General features: G+C 37.7%; 1 long non-coding RNA gene across 1 annotated transcript in view; it reads right to left on the minus strand.

The window, feature by feature from the left end:
- Positions 1–10940: 10940 nt before the first annotated feature.
- Positions 10941–21957, minus strand: part of LOC140253698 (uncharacterized) — a 36400-nt gene continuing 25383 nt past the window's right edge. Inside the window, exon 3 of the long non-coding RNA XR_011903953.1 lies at positions 10941–11338. This is a non-coding gene — a long non-coding RNA (uncharacterized lncRNA). The remainder of the gene's footprint in view (positions 11339–21957) is intronic.

Below are 21957 nucleotides of genomic sequence, written 5' to 3' on the forward strand. Positions count from 1 at the left end.
GAAGCCCTGTTTGTTTTTAATAAGTCATGATAATATTCTATCGGTTGAACTCATACAGATAACTGGTTTGTTCTCAAAATGATAAAATGTGTCAAGATATAAAGATCATCTCATTCCTTAAAAACAAAAAGACGACATGACTTAAAATACTGTGTTCTACTTCCATGCAGGCAATTCCTACAATCAATCATCCAAAATAAACTATATTATTTAGAAGCTACTTGAAAAGAGAAAAGCTGAAAACCTGCTTTGAAAACCTGTAAAAATGTTTAATAATAGAAAGTATCTTAATTTTTATGTGCCTTTTGCTCTTTTATATTCACTGCAACTTTATATATCAATCTACTAAGCAAGATACTGCTTCACTGCTTCATTATAACAAAGTTATAATGCTAATAACATTACATGTTAGTAATTTATCTGAAGAAATGCACAAGTGATTACTGAGGGAATGACTGTTACATAACTGAGAACAATAAAAGCAACTAGTGGATGCAGGGCAACCAGAATCTTAGAATGGCCTGGGTTGAAAAGGACCACAATGATCATCTCGTTTCAACCCCCCTGCTATGTGCAGGTTCACTGACCACCAGACTAGGCTGCGCAGAGCTACATCCAGCCTGGCCTTGAATGCCTCCAGGGATGGAGCATCCACAACTTCCCTGGACAACCTGTTCCAGTGCATCACCACACTCTGTGTGGAAAACTCCCTCCTAATATCTAACCTAAACCTCTCCTGCCTCAGTTTAAAACCACTTCCCCTTGTCCTAGCTGTAAGGTTGTATTTGAAATCCAAAATGCCTTTAAAGTCAACCCAAAGGATATAGGGTGAAGCAATCATTAGACTAAATGACGAGTTTATGTTACTAACAAAAAGCACTGAGAAGCGATGGGAATTAACATAAGATAGATATGTGGTGTTCATTCTGTAACACTGAAAAGGAAGCAGTGAAATGTGCTTCGAACATATATACGGCGTGAGTTCAATAAAGCTAAAAACTGGTAGCCGACTTTCCTTTTTTGCCATTTGGCATGTAATGTACAGTAGGTTTTTGCACCCATGCAGTGAGAAACTGGTGCTTGCTTTGTGATTTACATCACTTCTTCACATCAGCTTTACCTGAGGAGTATTCTACATTGCCACTGTTTGAGTCACCTAGAAGAAAAACTTAATGTTGCACCCTCTTCAACATTCATTTGAATTTCAGCTGACTATGAAGCCTCTAATTTAGAGAAACAAAAGTCATTAATGCACAGTAGTGAGGGGGGGAGCAACAGATCTGCAAACTCACATCTAAGAAAATGAGAAAACAAAGAGGATCTCCTACACATAGGAAAAGAATTACAGGCCTACCTAAGCTCTTTTGTTTCCTTTTTTTTTTTTTTTTTTTTTTTCCCTTCCCTTCATTCCAAATGCCATGTCTGAAGACACAGAAAAATCAAATATACAGAAGATGACCAAAGCACGTGCATGATAGACTATTTCTTAGCTGTTGAGGGTGGGGTTGGAAACACTAGAAACACTTTTAATACAGTTTGGATTATAAAAGAACACACTTAACTTAGAAGGACTGATTGGCTTCAGTGGATGAGTCACAGCTGCCTAAAAAAAATTTCAGCATTCAGATATTCACTTCCCAAGGTCTTCATTTTAATGTGAAGTTCTACTCTGAACTTCAAGCATTGTCCTCAAATATGCTGTATTTATGTGTGCAATGCATGCTCCCTATAGTAGTTCAGTTCATTTTCAGTTACATATAATACTCAGAGGGAACTTGAGTATTCAGCCTCTGAGATCGTGACTGCATTCTTAACTGAATTCCAGTGGCAAGATCAGATAGCATTTGCCCTTTATGAATCAACACAGTGTGGGTGCTGGGAAGGGAAGGGTTGTGCTTTGTTCCCATTTACTTTTGCATGGAAATAATCATAAACTGCATAGAGACCAGAATCACTTCCTCCTAGCTTCACCTGCAGCAGGTAACACAGCAGTGTGGGCTTGTCAGTCTTTCAACCAGTCTAGCAAGCTAGGCAAACACAGAAGTGTTAAATCAGTCAGCAACACCTGAGCTCTTAGGAATCCCTGGGAATCAGTGCCTGAGCCACCAGGCTTTACTTTTCATGAAGTTCCTGCAATAGCACAAGGCCTCTGCTTCTCTTCCCATCCCCACCACGGAGGCACAGCATGTGGGACCATCCAGCCTACGGCCCAACCAGAAGCCTGGTTTGACTTGCAGATGCAAGTACATTTATCTTGGGCTGTCATACAGAGAAGTCTTTCTCTCATAAAAGGAAAATATGTTGTCTAAAACATGTAGTGAAGTCCACAAGGCTGTTTTCAGTGTCATTTGGTAGAGGAGAAGAAAAAAAAGCCTTCAAGGATACATATGAGTCATGGGATTGGGTTTCCAGAGGGCTCTTTGGGATTCTTTTAGACCAAGAGTTTTCTAACACTGTCAGAGCAGGGGCTGTGTGAAACTCAGCAATTTTGACTGTCATGCTATTTTTCAGTTCCAGCTTTCATCACTTTGTGCCTTTTGGGTCTAACTTTGCCTCTACTTAAGTGGTTGTCAATGTAGAATAAATCACATGAAGAATACTTAGGGCCGTGCTCTTTGCCCAGCCCACATAATAGAGGAAGGAGCTAAATCCTCAAAATAAAGGGGTATGCTCCACTGCTTAGTGTGGCTATTGAAATCTTGGAGACTAACTGATAAGCTGAAATTGAGAAATAGTTGTTTTCTTTAGCATGTACTCCATTAGTATCTGTGAGGGCTTACAGACCTCTGCTGCTTTTTAGAAAAGCAGGAAAAAAATCAGCTGTGACTTTTGAGCACAATGCATGAGTAGAAGAGAGCAGAAACGAATGTATTGCACAATGCATGAGTAGTTTCAGTACAAATTAATATATTGTGATGGGTTTAGAGGACAGAGGGGTCCAGAGCTGGACCAGGAACAGTCAAATCAGTGATTTACAGCTTTCAGTAGTGAAGCCAATGATTCTTGAATTCCAGCCTCTGCAGCCGTGTATTGTCATTCAATTTTTTGTCAGATGCAAACTACTGCAGACATTCCTTCTCTAAGGGATGCATGCTAAAGGACACTGCAACTAGCTAACAAATGGGAAATTTCACTACTGCTTCTTTACATTTTAGGGCAGGAGATGAAGTGGCCTCTTGAAGTATGGTTTTAAAGAAGAAAAAAAGAGTGGCCAGATTCAGGCAGACTCTTGCACAGGAAGCTCATGCAAGTCTGAAGACTTTACAGGGGAGGCTGCTTCACAGTAGGAAAAGCTTATTTTGTTATTGTTAGCAGCCTGAGGTGTGCTGATTATTTTGCTCCTGGTATTTTGCCATCTCTTTTAGCATGCATTGCCACAGAATGACTCACGAGAAGGGGTTTTTGAATGGAGCTCAGTCATTTTGGCACAGATTCCAACTCTGATCATAGGGAAACCATTTACTTTTCCAATTACGTGGTCAAGGCACAACCCCAAGTACTGCAGAACCTTCTCTTCCCATATTAACCTAGCAGGAATAGCCAACTAATAAACAGAAGAAAGTAAGTGTTTGGTGAATATTATAGTCAGAAACTGTACACAAAAGTCTTCAGGCAGTCAATTTCCCCTCATTACTTGCGTGCTATTCTTGAAGGATCTTCACAGAGTCAGCTTTCAGAAACATATTTCAATAGCAATACTACAGATATAAGAATTAGAATTTCTTTCTTCTACAGTTAAAGTTAGAAGTGCCATGTAACTGACTTGTCAGTTTCAGTCCTTCATCTGGTGAGGGTTCTCTAGTGGAAAACAATCTGGTGTAAAGTTAAGCTAGACCAAAGCTAGACAGATCTCATCAAAGCACAAACCTTAAGCAAACGTAAGGCTTCACTGTCACCTACACACTTGTTCTGTCTATCTAATCCACACAATGGACTGTTGACCATGAACTCTTCTCCCCTGCGAGAACTGAGACCAATCCCTTTGCACTTAACTTCAAAACATTCCTTTTTTTCCCCTCTTTTTTTTTTTTCTTTCCTTAATTCCACTCTCTCTCTGATCATAGGAATTCTCTCAGCAACTCTTATTCAACACCGGAAAGCATTTCAGTTTTTCACAGATCCTCACATCAGTTAATGTTTACAGTACTGTAGTCCTCAGTTGGACAGCACTGGGCTGATGCCCCAGTCATTGAAGTCAGAAAAGATTTCACCACAGACTCTAATGAACACAGGATGAGGCCCACGCAGCAGATTTTGTATTACATCCAGGTGTATTTATATGCAAAAGGTATTTTTCAGTTAATGTAAATGACGGTATCCAGTGGGTATATTCTAACTCTGCTCTGTGCAAAAAGCTTTTTCATTTGCTACACTTTTGGTTCAAGTACACAAAATGAAGTGGGATAGTTAAAAACACACAGGTTCTACACCTGATGATTTAACATATTTTATTTACACTATTCTATAATGATTAGATGTAATATTGTCTGCTCCTGTCACTCTCTGCAACGTGTTTGATGATTTGGGGAATAAATAAAACCCAGGGTTAGCAAATAAATGAGAGCAGAATTGGCAGAACACCAAGTCTGCTTTATTTGACTGAGAGAGAGATGTGTTACATGGCCTGTTTGTTTAAATTATGCCAAGAGCTGAGATACACCAGGTGTTGTAGACCATGGAGTAGAGCCCTTAAAGTGTTTGCAAAAACCAGATTTCTGTTTACTAGTTTGCTAGAATACAAAGCCAGAGGATTTAAACTGAAAAGTTTAAGGAATGGAGGTCTGTGCTACTATTTTCCTATCATTGTTATTAATTAAAGTAACAACACTATACACAACAATGTCTATCCAGTCTCTGTGTATCTGCTTCTGTGGGAGAGCCGACAGTATATATAATTATGTCAAATTATTTAAACGATTATACTAGTGATTGTGAAATATCATATGACAGTTCTTCAGTACAGATGAAACAATGGAACTGAACTTTCATTAAATTCAGTAAACAGCAGTTGGATCTGAGAGATCTACTCTGTCAAGATTCCCCCGACAAGCTCTTCCATCAGAGGTGGCTAAGATGGTGGGTTAAAGACATGGAAATCCTGAACTATTCTTTTAGAATGGGTGTGAAAGTACACAGCTTCAGTGCCACAGAAAGACCTTAGTAAAAAGGACCTAGCACAAATGATATGTAAAGATGTGAACTGGTACTTATAGACCATACCAAGGTTGTGTTTGCACATTCATTACAGTGGTAGCTGGGTCACCAGCTGTTTGCGCTGCTTTCCATAGCTCCCTGCAGAGCCAGCAGAACGGGTCAGATGAGTGATCCTCACCCAGTTCATTGCAAGGCTGCATAACCTAGCATAGAAGTCTGTTTGAAGTAATCCACTTAACTTTGCACTGCTGTGGGGGCAATAACCTTTGGCAGTGGAAGAGGTGAAAACAGCAGGAGTTTTGTCTTAAGCTAGTAAAGCAGTTTCTGCAGTGAATGTCAGACTGCAGCCTTCATCAGGTTCAAAATTGGCAGGGAGATGGGGGTGGAAAGAGATAGAGACAAAGAAGGTGTGTGGAGGGAGGGAGGGATGGGGTGAGCAAGGGGGAGGATAGAGAAAAAGGAGAGGGGGAGAAACAGAGAGAGGGAAACTACTATTTTCCTCTATGATCTGTAACCAGCCCTCTGAGCATCTGTCTACCAACAACATAAAGGCTAATGCATGTGAGGCTTCTTTAAGTTTCACCCAGTCATTTATTTGTTTTAGTGATTTTCTTCTCTGCCTTGAATAGAAAAAGATTACTTTTTAAAAACCAACTGCAGCAGTGCTGACATGAGTTATCTTCCAACCAAAGTACATTGCCTAGGATTCAGTTATCTCTGAGGCTGTCTTTTTCTCTGTATCTTCTAGTGGTTATAACTTACAACTGCCTGGAGTGCTTTTATTGTCTGGTTCAAACATCTTGATGGACAAAACATTCCTACTGACTCTCTCTGGAAATCTCTCTCCCTCTTGAAGCCTGCCAAAGCCTGAATTTCTGTGTGCACAGAACACACTGCAAGTAAAGTCTGCTTAATCTCACTTCACGTTTAGCAAAAGGATATTGGGATAGTCCCAAAAAAATGCTAAGAAATGTGTGCTGAGCTAATGAAGAATATGATAATGCCATGTGGAAGTATATAAGTATGTACAGTGCTTAGAGAGGCTGAGTTGGAGCAAATAAAGAAAAGAGATCCCTATGATAAATTCCTAATGCCAGCAAAGTCAGAGGTAAAATTGCAAATGGCTTCAGTGAAAGTAGCATTTTGTCCGTTTCCTTTAAAAAAACAACAACAACGACAACAAAACAAACAACAACAACAACAAAACAAAACAAAAAAAACCCACCTCTGTAATTTGCTAATGGTAGCATATCTGTATGTGATCAGTTCTATGCCCATGTAAGAGACATGGAGATTAGTGCTGTACAAAGTAATACACACATTTCTTAATAAAACTTTCCCCAAAAGTTTCTTGACAAGACAGTAAAAAATCCACTCATTCTCCATTAATACGAGCACAAGCATTAAAACACAGGATAGATTATATGTGCAAAAGTATGGCTTATATCACTGCCAAAGTTTTTTTAAAAACCATTATTAATGGTCTTATGAGCAAAATAGACTCGATGGGTCTGATCTGCCAATGTGTTTCTCCATTTGTATGTCAGTGTAACTTCATTGATTTTCATGCTATTATGGCAGTGTAAAAATGAAATAACACAGCGTTGAAACAAACCTATTCAAAGACTGACTGATGGTCCTGTTCAGAAATCAGATGAATTAAGGAAAGCAAAATACACTGAGAGGAGGTGATGTTCCAGCTGTGCTGTAGTGGGAGGAAGGATCACACAGTATAACAAATAAGCTAGTTCCAATGATAAAACACATGTTTCACAGTGGAGAAATGATCTGAAATGCCAGGACTATATACGATTTATTTAAAAGTCTTACCACTGTCTAAAAATAGCGTCAAGACTGTGTTTATCCTCTTTGAGAAATACGTTGATCTTCAATTCTACATCTCTATTTCTTTACAGAAATAAAGTTTGTTAAGCATGGGTTGCACAGCCAGTAAGATTTGTTGCTTTGGGACTTGGGACAAAATCTAATTTTAGGAGGCTCTATGCTCCTGCTTATAGTGGTGAGGTAGAATATCAAATGAGCTGTTTAGTGGTGTTAGAGCCACATGTTTACACTGGTTACAAGATTCATTTTCATAATTCTTTAAATGACTGGCCTTCACCCTAACATGAAAGCAAACCTTATTCCATTAAGCCCTCAGTTCACCCAGCTTACAAAAAAATTCACCCTCTGTGTATTCTAAAGTTTAGTTCACATAACCAGCTGCTTGGTTAGGGTAATTTAAAACAAAACAGACCTATTGCTTCTCTCTAAGTAGGTAGATAGGCCACAATACGTTGTAGACTCAAACTATGTTAGATCACTTTAAGACATAAGTCTCAAACATGAGAAAAATGTATGTGATAAAATAAGACCAATGTTGTTTTTGACCTAGTTTGAACAAAGGTGCAGAAAATCAATGAGCTGCAGAGCAGCCTAAATGCTTTGTTAGCCTTCTACTACAACATTACATATTACATGCAAATAATGGTACAAATTTAATGCTACCGTTCGTGTCAAGTGATTTCTTTGAATCTATATTTTATATTTTACTGATCTCGAACAGTAACATTTTTCTTTTCAGTGCAAAGTTGCTCAAGGTTCAGTGGAGACTCTTTTAAATTGCTGCTTTCAGAAAAATAACAATGTAAAATGACATTATGATGTATAGCACCCTTCTGAAGACTTGAACCAGTGCAGCAGCAAGCCACTAAAACCTCTGGGAATGAAGCAATCTCCAAAGCTCTATTGTCCAATTGTCCTAACTGGATCATTTTTAATTAGCTGCAATTAATTTCAAGTGACAGCACACTGAAATATCAAATCAGAAATCACAGAACACACTGGAATTTAGAAATGATCATTGTTAGATAGCTTCTCTCATACAAAAGAGAAACAGATCTGAATATTACCTGCCTTAATCACTGCATTTTTATTTTTATTTTTTAATTTATTTTTCTCATAAGGATAAGGCATGCAGTGATGCTTCCAAGGCAGTGATAAGGCTTCAGCAGTCAGCCAGATGATACACATCAGGCTACAAGTAGTCCATTGCCTTTTGCTGTTGGAGAAATTAATGTCTATCAGTTCCAACAGCTGTCCTGTTACAGCTAAAATGGTTTAGGGTTCTGGAGACAATGTAACAGGCTACAAATTATCTACAATTTTGTCCCATCCCAATGGGATGGTTATTCCTGCAGGAAACTCAAATGTTGAAAGACAGTCCTTATCAGCAGATTTCAAAAGAACCCAAGATTTGCCCTACTGTGAAGGCATGTTGGAAATCCTGCCTTTGTTGGTGCTAGAGGCATCCAAATGAAGGGATTTTGCTACCAAGAATTGAAACTACCTATGACCACTCAAGCCTCCAGCCTTGCAGCAGTTGCCCTATCCCTGCCTGCCCTTTGGTGGGTAACCTTTACCCATTTAGCGAAGCTTGAGGTGTGGACCTTCAGATCTTTCTGATCTGTGCAGTAAAAGCACTCAAGAGTTCACACAAAGGGTTGCTGTACCCTAAGGCTAGAAGAAATACATACCAGAGAATGGCTGCCTTTCCTTCAGTGTGTCCTTTGCTAGGATCAATTGGCAGCAGTGTGCCTTACAGATACAGACAGAAGTGCTATAGATCAAATGTATCACACCACTGATAGGTCACTGAATTTAGAATACTGAATTATGCTGTTAAGTGTTTCGATTTTGTAGATATTGTCAGGCCATATCTATGACAAATTAAAATGCTACATCATCTAATCTTGACACTGCTAGAGACAAAATATGTCTGTGAGGTTAAATGGGGCCAAATTTTCAATAAAGTTATTTTTATGACAAGATATACCTCTTGCAATTCATAGTGCAAAACAAATGTTCTCAAATGAACTTAATGCGAATGAAAGAAGCTAAATCACCATCTGCAGAAACTCAAATCCTGGACTGACAACACAATAGACTGGAGAAGACAGATAGAATACTCAGCATTCTGTGTGCCACTTTGCTTCCATCATAGCCAAATGGGAAAAAATATTCTGAGGAGATGGTGTGTGTCCACTTAGTTCTTACTAATTTAACTGAATTTGCCTGAAGAAGAGCAGGTGGTATTGAGAGGTACTCTTGTCCCTATCTCTGTCAGCTTCTCTGCACATGAACCAAGACAAATAACTTGCTTCACAAAACATTTTTCAGATGATAACAACTAATGTAGTCAAACCAGTTATGTACAGCAGAGAGATTATGCAATTTGGTCCTTGGGTATCCTTCTGTCTTACAAACACCATGTTATTTTGTCTCCGTGATTAGCAATTGCATATATTTTTACTTGCCAGATTTTTACAGTTTGGAAATTTAATCATGAAGCTGACAGAGTTAGATGGACCAGGAGCTACCTGAGATAGAAACAATACAAGCATGAATGTAGGTGGGTCAGCTGAGACGTATTTTTCAGGAAAATGCATCAGGAAGAGTTATAGTTCCGCTAATCAAACAATACAAAATAGAAACCTGTGTAATTCTCAAAAAGAAACTTGCCCTCCCTCAAACAAAAACTACTGAATCACATTTTTATAATGGTAATATTTAATTAGTCTTAGAAATTCAAGAAATCTACTGATTCTTATATGATTTTATGCTGGCAAAATGATAACTAAAAATATGAAGACTACCATAAAGATCAACTAATCTATCTAAGACACTTTACCATCTTAATTGAAAATGTCTGTATTTGTTCATGTAACAAAGGCAAAATATTAGAAATGATTGAATAAAGTCAGCTCATACATTTTTAAAATATGATTTACTCAAAGAAGCTCTGTCCTGTATTAGGGCCCCTGAATATCAAGTTTATTTTATTACAGCATCTTGCTCCTCCACCTGCAATCAGAGCTTCCACCAAGACAGCTGCAGTCTCCTGGGACCTTACATTTGGAGTGGGCAGGACTAACAAAGCATATAGTGAAAAATAAAAGCACAGCAACGTGAAGCCACACTGCAGGAAGCCCAAGAAAAGCCAGGGTTTGATTTAGAATAAAATTCTGATGCCTTGATACCCTAATCCAGGCTCCTCGTTACAGGACAAGTTGATGTTTAATGAGAAATTAGATTTGGATGAGGTTCTTCCTTACAGCACAATCTATCAAATTTCTGCTGCATCAAAACACGATCAATGATTTATTTTCTCTCTTTTAATACTTTCAAGGTCCTTTCTTTTTTACTTAGAGGAATAGAATCTACCCAGAGCTGAGAACAAATGCAAACTGCAATAGACTTAGATCTATCTGTTGATAGAACATAACATACACATACACTGCAAGACTTGGAGGGGAAAAAAAGCTACTGAACTATTTCTTTTTTTGTAATGCACATGCTTTTCTTATAACACAGTAGATTGCCCAAAAGTAACAGATGTGTTAGTGGCAAAGATAAGATAACCTGCCCATATTTCTAAGTGCTGGTTAGTGCATGGTGTGTTTTGTGTGTGTGTGTGTTTTTCCTTCTTTTTTGTTACTTGACTTAATTAAAAAGATTAAAAATAATAACATGACCTTTGATGCTGTTCTATCATTCACTATATTCAGGAGCTTCTATTTTTTTATTTTTTTATTTTTTTTAAATATCACACCATAAATGGTGTTGTCTTTTAGCAGAGTGTGACAGGAGCTTAATTCCTGGTGCCTATGAATCAGGTCAAGAGTTCTGTCGATGACAGTGAGTAAGAGATTTACAGTAGACCAGACAAACTATAAAAACCTATGGTAGGGATTATGAGTTATCAAGATGTGCTGAGCTGGCACACACTGCTGAGTCTGTGGTCAGCATTATCCAGAGGGAAGCTATAGCACCACAGCTGCACAGCTTTCTATTACTACCAGTTAGCATCAGAGCGCATATCAGTAATGGAAAGACTTTAAAAAGGTTTGAAGGCAGGAGGATAAAGAAGGGAAATCAGGAGGAAAATGTATGACAAACAATAATGTCTCCAGGACTGGCAACTCGTAAATCCAAAGGTTGCTTGCAAACAAACTGTACGTTCAGCACTTTAACAAAACCATTCAAGGAAATAATGTCAACTTCAAATTGAAAGCCTTCTATTCTCTTGTTCTGGCAGGAAGCGTGAGGAAAGCAATAACTGTGGGAGGCTGCAGTTTTTCACGCAGTGATTCTTTCTTCATTGCACATATTATCAACTGTTTACCTGCAATGGAGGAATGGGCGAGAAAGATCTGCTCTATCATGCTTTTCTTTGAACTCTGTTTATTCCTTTCTAGATTATTAATATACATATAAATGTATCGCTTATTGGCTTTTGGTATGTTTGCATCGATAAAAGCAGAGAGGTATACTACCTCTTCTAAATCACTTGACCCTTCACTAACTAAAATGGAGTTATTATGATTCATATAGCTGAAGATTAAGTCAAAGTTTTCCTTTCTGCAGATTGATTAGATATCCCAAATGAGAGTCAGTTTGAGAACTGAGGTATGTTTAATAAAGATTCGCCACACTTTCTGCAGTTTTCAGTCTTTTTCATTGCAATACAAATGCCACTTACAAAGGTCTTTTACATTTAGTTATTTCACTTTTCCCTTAGTTGCTGGCACTTCAGGACAGATTAAGAAAGTCATGACCACTGCGACAACTGCATTTTTCTCTGGATGCTCTCCTCTGCACATATTTTAGAATAGAATGAGAATCTGGGGATATGGCATTTATTCCAGCTGCCTATTGGCCACTGCAGCTTGCAGTCTTAGGCAGCACTATTCTGTTTTCCTTTCAATAGGTAGGACAGGGAAGTTGGTAGTTCTGAAAGAGGTACAGCACCATACTGGTTTTGCCCAAGGAAAATAAAAATGTAGTTGTGGTTCTCTAAAACATAGAGAACATTCACCCAGTCAGCAACCAGCTCCAGGAACTTCTCCCCAACCTGTCCAGATTCCATTTTATCTGAATTGATGTTGGTCCAACTTGCCTATTAGTCTCCCAAGCAATCTGATTCTACCAAAGCAAAGAGATTAAACCTTTTGGTACAACAGGAGAGAGACAGCTGAGTGCCATCTGCACATTAAGAAAACCACTTATAGTCTCAAATGTCCTCATATACATATCAAATAAAAGTTCTGGCCAGAATGGCATCCTGTAGAGTTTACCATAACAAAGAGTCTACTTAAAGAATCATCCTATAACATTTTTTAAGATTTACTGAAAAGAAAATAACTGACTCAGCAAGGATTAACCATATCATTTTTACCAGAAACTCAGACCAGCTAAAACCATCTTGTAATCAGCTGTACAAAAATTAATTGAAAGACACAATCTGTATGCATATAGATCTGAACTGAGCAAAGTATACATAACTTTCTGAAATAATTAAATGAACTGCACACACCTAAGTCTTGCAGTCAAAGCCCTTATTCCCCAGTTTCCAAGTTTGATCTCTGTCAGGTTTAGGACATGTTACTCATTTTAAGAGATGGATTTTCAAAACTATTTCCAATAACGTACTAGAGGTAACCAATGCCTTATCTGTCTGCAGGAAAGTGCTGAAAACTATCTTTCTGTCTACAGAGCAAAGTAATTGAGAGGTAACTCCAAATTACATGTATAAGATAAAAAACCCCACCACTAACGACAAAGGTCTCCTCTACAAGCACTCCTACTTTCTCAGAATCTGCCTGTTAAATCTGAAAATCTGTGAAGTACATTGAAAATTATGTACCACATGGAAAAGTGGACTGTCTACATGTCTGCAAGCAAGCTGCTCACTGACCTACCAGCAGTGATTCAAATATCCAGGAACTTATTAGTAGAAGCCAGCCATGTAGCAAGTGGTTTTATTTACCACTTCCCAACTTTTTCAACATGCAGGAGCTTCATGAACTCAAACCAAAGTCTGTCTCAAACACAGACACTCCACAGATTTTTTCCTTCCCCAGTTTAACAGTGATGCTACTATTAACATACTGGGCCATGGCCAAGTTAGCACTCATTGTACTGAAAAGCAAGGTTGATCATCTGTGCTCACAGATGATCATTGCTGACTATGAATAGATAATAGGTTACTATTCTTAGACTGAGCTATGCCATAAGCACTGAAGTACTTTCAGAGGATAGCCTAAGCAGAAAGGGTTCAGTAAGCCATCTTTCTTTTACAATTTCCTGTTTTCAAGCTATGAATGTGTGTTAGACAGATGTTTTCTCACATGAAGAAAGACTCTGTTTTAGAATACAATAAATTCTATAACAGGAATAAGATTTCTTTAAATTTGAATATCTCATTTATATTGTTAACCTGAAAGGCATTATAGTATATGGCAGAAAAGGGAGGTAATACGATATCAGCAGCACAACAATTGTATGAGACTACTAGTCACAGCAGTAACTGAAGCAAAATGCTTTTTCATTTAATGCAAGATTTTAAAAATTATTACTTGCCAAAGTCATTACAGTTAGTAAGGCCAAAGGAAGAGACTTCAAGCACTAAAGTTTGGTGACAGCACACGAGTGAGGAAGAGGGAGATGACTGAATTCTAAGACTAGGAAATTCCAATCTGGCTTGGAAATAGAAGTAGGCTCTATACACAAGACATGTGTAATTTGAATCTGAAAACTTTGCTGTGCCATTTTGCACATCATACTAGATTCTACAGTGTTCTAACAGAGGCCCCCTTACAAGAAACATATTGTTTTTCCCCCATTAGGATATCCCTTTCATGCCTTCTGTGCCATAAGAGTTGACTAGTTTTCTCTGCTCAAAAGGGCAGGTGGAAGACGAGATGGAGGAGATGGGACTGTGGGAGAATACGGGTTTAAAATCTAGCCAAGAAGCTAGTTTCATTAGGGTGGAGAAGGTTATAGCAGCTGTGGTTCATATCTTGGAAATTGAGTCTAGTACTGGATTTCATCTCTTTTCCTGTGAAACTCTGTTTAAGTTTGTGCCTAACTCCTTTCTGAAGACTAATATATGCACAGAATAACAGCACTTCTTCACCGGCTACTTATTAATTTAAATGCTAGAAGACTGTGCTTTGATCTAATAGTCTAAAACGAGTTGAGGACAAACTAGCAGCTACGCTATAAGCAATGTTTGTTTTAAATGTGGAACAACAGAAAGAGTCATCTTTTTAGTCTTTCCAAGTCTGCCTATCAAGATTTAAGTGATGAGAATGAAACTGACCACAGAACCTTATTTTAGTTCCTTTGCCCACACAGCACCAAAGCATTCTATTTGTTCCCTAAGACTACTGCCTTGTTGAGAGTGCACTTTGGGTGCTGCTCTGCATGTGCCCAGGACAGTGCAGTTGATGAAGCTGGTACATCAAGGGTTGCTTATCTACTCCACTAACTAGAACACATGAAAGACACAGATATGGTTTAAAAAAACTACTGACTGCCAGTTAGAAGAATTTGAGCTTATCTTTCTTCTTTATCCAAAGATAATATCTTTATCTTTTATCCAAAGAATTTTTATATGATGCTGAACAAAGTCAAGCAATCAACATGAAACACTGAGGCCAGATGCAATGGCCAATTCACATTGTACTTGGTATTGACTGGAATCTCACTTGGATTTTAATATCATTTTTGTAAGAAGCTGAATACTGAGGGAGATCAAATCTGTAGATGACTCGACATAGACAACTTATACAATTCTGGCTTTCTTTTTCTCTGTGCCAGAACTGTGTGTATGTAAAACAAGAAAGCAGATGAGAAGGGTCAAAATGATGATTTAGTCAAATTTTACAAAGTCTGTCATAGGCTGAATGCAAAATTAGGAAGGCAAACAAATCTCTTTCTTACTGTATAAGGCAGAAACCTGACGGAAATAACATGGGACCACATTGAGGACTTACTACATAGTTTTAGGTTGTTGAGGAAGTAAAGAAGAGCATTTTAAGTTGCTCAGGCTGCCTGATAAACAGTAGAGCTAGAAAAACAACACCTAGGGAGAACTCCTCTAGAGGGGAAGAACACAGAAGTACTCAGGAGGTAAGAGCTCCCAACCAACCAGTGTGATTAAAGTGTGTAACCCACCGAACTCTGGAACAGAAACAATAATCAGCTTTTTGTGGGGCAGACATTTTGTGACTCTGAGGGGGTTATAGAAAACTCACACAGACAGAAGCTACACCTGGCTGCCATGCTAGGATGGGTTTGTGGTGCGGAGTAGAACAGGCCTGAGCTCTCTTCAGAGCTCTGCTATCAGGTATTGCTGGTGTAACTGCAAACCAGCAGAAGGAAAAACAGGAATAGAGGCAGAAGCCAGCATGAATACTCTTGCCAATTGAGATGTGCTACTCACAGGGGAGGAGAAATAGGAAGAAATTGGCCTACTTTATAGATGGAAATTGAAGATTTTTATTCTTTCCTACAAAGTTGTCTGGCAGACAGACATAGACAGTTCAGCAGCTTCCAAGCACAAAGACACCAAACTGTGCATTCACCAAATCTCAAGTTGTGGAGAGGCAGATTTTAGCTACAGCTTGTGTGAGACCTAAGTTACAAATCTGACCAGGTAGAACAAGGGGTATTTGCAATTCATTTGAAACTGTTTTTTGCACAGAATGCCTTAAAGCACTGTGCAGACTCATGCTGCTAAATGTATCGGGGTTAGTAGAGGTTTGTAAGGTTGCAGTACCATTGTGATCATTAGGGATAATCTGGCACTTTGAAAAAGACTAACAAAGGTGATTCTACACTGCCCATCAAAAATCTCTGGCATTTAGATAGTTGATTTCCCTTCTGGTTAATTAAACTTTGCAGTATATTTTGTACCAGGTCCCTAAATATGCATGCCTTTTCCTTACATTTTACTTCAGGTTTTGGAGTATTCAGGAAAAATACTGTTTTTGTAATGTAAGACACGTATGTTAACAATGCAAATGTTCTTATGCTAGTGTAAAGATTAACATTTTACACAGGCTTTTGGAAGTTTGTAAAGACTTCCCTTAAAAACTGCTGATCTAAATAAGTCTACTGGGATCTATCCTTACTGTTAACATTGGCAATCCCAAATCAGATGACTGATACGTGTAATGCATGCAAACAGCAATGTAAGAACTGCTATGCAGTTAGAAAAGTGTTAAAAATATTTACATCAAAGGAAATACTGGAAAAAAGAACACGGTCTGGATTATCTCTCTTTCTGCCTTCTCATTTTCAGACCTGTGTTGGGTGCACTGTATTTGTTACTTTTTGAGGGTCTGTGCTTTACTTATAAAAAGACAATTTAAGTCTGCTATTCAACATCCATTTCTCACTAATTTTTATAATCTCTTTTTCAAAAGATATCATAAAATCATGGTTTCCATTCTGTGTTTCCATATTCTCCGTCACTGGGACTTTAAAACAAACTGTGCTTTCTCTTGTGATATGGTAGAAAAAAAAGGGAAAAAAAAACCAAAAAAGATTTCCACTTTGGCCCATCTACTGTGTTAATTACAGCTGTTTGCAAAGCATTGCCTTATGACCAGTATTTTAATATTTTTGAAAGATTTATGAATTTCTATATGCTATATAAGTTATATTCTATATAAGCAAGCTTTTTGTTATTCTGTCAGTAAATGTACTAGCACCTTGAAAGTATTTTAATCTTGTACATGCTGATTATATATCTCGTGCTTTCCATTATGTAATTACAAACAGCTTCTCTTCAAACAGATACAGATTTCCTTCATCCCAGAAGAGTCACCCCTAGCTGGAAATACCAGCAGCTGGTTTTCAATTTGAAAGGACATTGCAAAACCATTTTGGTCAAAATATGAAATTGCAGCAGCAGCAGGAAAATACTCTGTTGAAACTACTCGGTAAATTCAAATGGGCTTAATGCCATATCGTCAAACTGAATCACAGCAGTGTGACAAATAGCACAGTCTTGTCAAAATACTCAGCTGGTGTAAGTCACTGTCACTCCACTATTTTCAAAATAGCAATGCTGATTTACATCATACGATGAACTGGGCTCTCTGTCTCAATTTAGGATCATTAGAAAGTTGGCACATCCAACAATACAGACATCCCCTTCTACATTTCTGGGACACTGGCTCCAGGAGATGCCATCCTCCTGCACCACAAGACTCCTCCTCAGATTTCTTCCCTGATGTCTGTCATCCAAATATTGATCCACTGCTCAGGCCATAAAGTCTGACCAGATTGCAACTTTTGCTGGTATGACAGGATGGTTTAATCACGAGACATTTCATATAAGATCCACCAACATTAACTATACATTATTCAGACAAGCTTATAAAATTCAAAGCTGTCTCCTAAGAATAAAGGGACAACACCTTCCTTTCACTCTCTCTCTCTTAAATAAATAAATAAATAAAAATAAAGTAGATAAAAAAAATTCAATAACTTTATCAGAGGCAAGTGAAATTTATTATATGAGAAGGACCTGAGAGGCTTGGGATTGTAGACTGTATTGATATATGTCTTCCAGGAGCTTAAGTAAAATGTTATTTTGTATCTGCCATAAAGCAGAAGAAAATATTGATGGCTTTTTTTAAGCTTGATGTCAGTGGACTATAATCAGAAAAGGAGAGAAGAGAATAAAACATTGAAAATCTTTCTTCCCTCACTGAGGGAAACTTACATACCTCTATTTTTAGAGACAAAAATCTAATGTAATGCTTATTTGGTTAACCGGGTTTCAGCTTGTGGTTTGGTTTAAACATTTTTTGTTCACTTTATTCTTACAGGGATTGTATGTGTGACTGTAATGTCTTTTGAAGGGACAAATTGGTGAGCACAACTATTAGCAGGGTGACATCAAAGAGCATTAATCTTTTGTTCTATAGCAAGGCCAAGACCACATTAGTGCATTTCACCCAGTCATTATTAAGACTGTAGCCCAAGGGTGTAATAAATGTTTTATGGCATGCAAACCAAGGTAATGGAATGCAAATTCCATAATACATCCATACATTTATTTTCTAATAGAGTAAATGATAATGTATTTTATCTAAGGAGAGCCGCTGAACAACAGCACAAGTTCAGAGATACAGAATTGAAGATAAGTATAGCCCTGACTTCATTTGGGATGGCCATGTGAAACAAGAGGAATAAGAGGTCTATTCTCTTAGAAATTAACCAGCAAAAGAGTTGTAAGAGCAAACACTTTCACCTTATTCTTTAATGTAAATCTCTTTTTGGGAAGGTGGATGTGGTTATCTTACATTTTTATTTCTAATTACATTTCCCTCTTTGAATACTAATGGATTATTTTGCTTATATTTGCCTCTGAAATATATGAGAATATTAATGCATGAGTTTTTAATAGGTATCAGGGAAGGCGTTTTCCCAGCAGAATGTAAGTTATGCTTTATTACACTGTATTCAGAATGTGATAGATTAGGAAATATTCCTCAGGTACTGCAGTTTAAGTAACCTAAATAATTATATAAATGCATGTCAGTGTTCTTGCTTCTTTAACCTGTCAAACTCCACTGTAAAGGCTCTGGTAATCACAGTGCTGGCTGACTGGATTAGTGTGTGAAACCTCTGTAAGCCATTTTATCTGCCCCTAAGAAATGTTCTCATTTCATTCTTACCTTATTTCCTGATAATGCGCAGTGCTTTTGATCCCACCTAATAGACAGCTAAATGTTCATTCATTGCTGTGTTTCTCAGATAGAAATACAGTAACCAAGAGAGTAAATTGTATTACAGAGTATAGCCCAAGTACACACTCAGGACTGATAAGTAAGTTCAAAGACTATAAAAACACTCTTAACTAACTAAGGAGAATGGACCGAGAAAGTTTCTCAGTGACTGCTGGACACCATGGTAAGACTGCATCACACGCAGCCCCAGCAATAGAGTAACCTACCGCAGGAAAGCAAAACCACTCAAATTCTCCTCTCTCAAACTTTATTCCCCAAGGCCACATCTTTCTCATTCCATTCATAAAGTGAAAGCTTTGTCTATGCAGCATAAAAGTTAATGACAAGGACATCAAAGTATTCTAGCCCCTCACATCATTTTTCACCAAAGCAAGCTGTCTCACTGACCTTGGATACACTATTTGCGGGACCCGGTTCTGAGTCACATTCCTAACTGAAAACATTTATAGTCTGATCCAAAGCACACAGGAAAGGTTGGAGAGATTCCCACCGACTCTGCTGGTCTTTGGATTAGGTCTTTTATGGAAACATACTATTTAGTGTGTCCCTCGTTGTGTTTTCTATCTTTGAGAATAAGTTTAAAAGAGAATAAGTTGCCGGGACAAGTTCATCCCCAAATTCACTGGATCTACTCTGGAAGTCTCAGTGTCTGGAAGCAGTCACTTTACCTTTCAGTACTCCTAATGGCTGGGGCATGCAAGAGCTGCTTTTGTGGTGACTGAGTATTTCCAGGTGAGAGGAAACTTATGCCAAAGGGGAAGAAAGAGAACATCAGTTTAAAGGGATCCTTGAGTAACACTAGCGCTCTGATTGAGAAAGCACAATTAGCTGCTGCACTGTGGTTCCTGCTGTGGGTGACAGGATCTCACAGAGGTGGTAGTGCTCTTATTTAGGCTTTATGGCCCAGAAGTTCGAGTGTGGAGTGATGAAAACAAAGACAGGCTAAACCAGACAGAAAATATTCTGAACAAAGCAAACCATTGCACTTAATTTCAATAGAACAACAGAGGAAAAACCTGCTGTTCAGACACACAGCCTGGGGTGCTGCTGAAATATGACTCTTTTAGCACACTAGGCATTCAGACCTATTACTTTCCAGTAGAGAAGGAAGCCAAAATGAGGAAGAAAAGGCATGCACTGTAGTACATATCTCTTACCTAATTGTGATAAATATACCCCAGAAAGAAGACATGCAGTTGTACTTAACTCTGGGAAGTACAAGAAGAAAAGAATATATTTCTTCTCACAAAGATAAAACATACTAGACCCACTAGTTGCCAACTGTGATAGCAGCCACTGAACCAACCCAGTATTACTTTAATGTTTCTTTATGAGTTTAGTAAACATAGAAACCCTCTTAAATTATGTTTGTGTCTTATCTCTAAAGTAAAATCTCAGGGCTGGTAAGCTATGAGATTGCCTGGAGTACTTGACTGCTATGAACCACAGCCTGCTCACTGCTCCTACAGGGCCTGTACAGACTGGGGCTCAAAGTAATGCGGTGGTTCTTAAAGGATTGCCTCACAGCTTTCACTGAGCATCAGGGGCTACCAAACATTTCTATCTACAATGACCTCTATGACTTGGCATGACTTTGATTCTATTTTATACTTTAGTTACAAGACCTGTCTGTATGAATCACAAAGTTATGCAGAATAATTGCTTAATATTCCAAATCTGCAAATGCTAATATAGATGCTCTACTTCATGTAACTGAGCAGCAACTTTGGCTTTGCTTTTTCTAAGGATGGGAACAAACCACGAGACTTAGACACAGTTTGTGAGCATTAGTAATATGAATTTTGGCTAGAAAATTCTATAGTTTCAGTAGAGAGAAGGCAAGAAGCTATAATAAAAAATAACACAAAATAAATATTCAAATTGAACAATTAAAATAGTCTTTGGCACAATGTAAGCACTTTATCACAACACAGGATTTACTGAATATTTGATGCAGGATGTTGGCCTTTGAAGACAGATTCTAGAAAGTTCTTAAATTTACCGTCAATTTTTGTAAGATTTTAAAAATAAGTGTTGTAAAACTCAATACTAACCTATCAGTTATATACTTGTTTACCATATAAATGAATGGAATGGTAGAACTCACTGGTCTATCAATGAAAAAAAGTCAATTTTTATTTCTTTTGAACAGAGTGTTTTGCTTAAAAATGTGAAGCAGATTGAAACAAATCTCTATTGGCTCAGGGTTTTTGATTTGTAACAAAAGGAAAAAGTGAAAGTTTGGGCAATACTAAAAAATAAATAAAGAACTCTCCTCCCAGCTTTTCCCGGGTTTTACCAACTAAGAAATTCAAATGCAACCACCTCAAGAAGGCCTTTATTTTATTTGTATTTTACTAGGGTATTTCACTAGCAGACATTGACTATATTAATCATTACTTCATCAGCTTTTTCCAATGACAGCTAACATTAACCTCTGCTAAGTGACATGCTAAACTTTCAGTTTTCTAAGTGTCAAGACTGAAATGTAGTTCACTCACTGGATCATCCTCCCCTTTATTCTAGGAATGAGAGCTCTTTCATTTTCTATTTCCTTATGAATAATTAAAGTGAACTTGTTTAAGTTAATATTTAATTCTTAAGCAGATATTAAAGAGCTTAAGAGGTAAAATGAAAATGCACAGAAGTTTATGCATTTCTCCAGATGATAGGAAGTTTATTCCATTTTATGCTCAAAACCTATAACGGTTAATTTACTTCTTTATGCCAATAGTGCAAAAATTTCAAGTTTGATTTTAGATCATTTTCTTTTACCAGTAGTATGGATCCTGGAAAAAAAGTAAGGTACTTATGAATAACCTACAACATACATCTCATATAGTTTATAAAGTAGTCTACATGCACACATTTGTTAGGTGAAGATCTAAAAAAATCAGCTGTGAGCTTGGAAGAAAGAAAGGTAGTTCAGCAGTTTTTGTTCCAAGATGTCTTCAGTTAGCCAACCAGAATAATTAATTAATTATTAAAATCATAGCAGCTCCCTCAATTTCTGAACCAGTTTCCAAAGAAATAAAACATCCTCTTGCTGTTTTAGTTTGGAATAAGATTCCTGGGTACTAGTTATCCTCCCCCACTTCATTCAGAAGCAGAAATATCAGCTTAGCCAAATTGTACCTTTGCTCATTTGCCACCACAAACAGTCCAAAACTTATTAGGATAGTAGCATTTACTC

Source organism: Excalfactoria chinensis, chromosome 6, assembly GCF_039878825.1.
Source record: "Excalfactoria chinensis isolate bCotChi1 chromosome 6, bCotChi1.hap2, whole genome shotgun sequence".
Taxonomy (NCBI): domain Eukaryota; kingdom Metazoa; phylum Chordata; class Aves; order Galliformes; family Phasianidae; genus Excalfactoria; species Excalfactoria chinensis.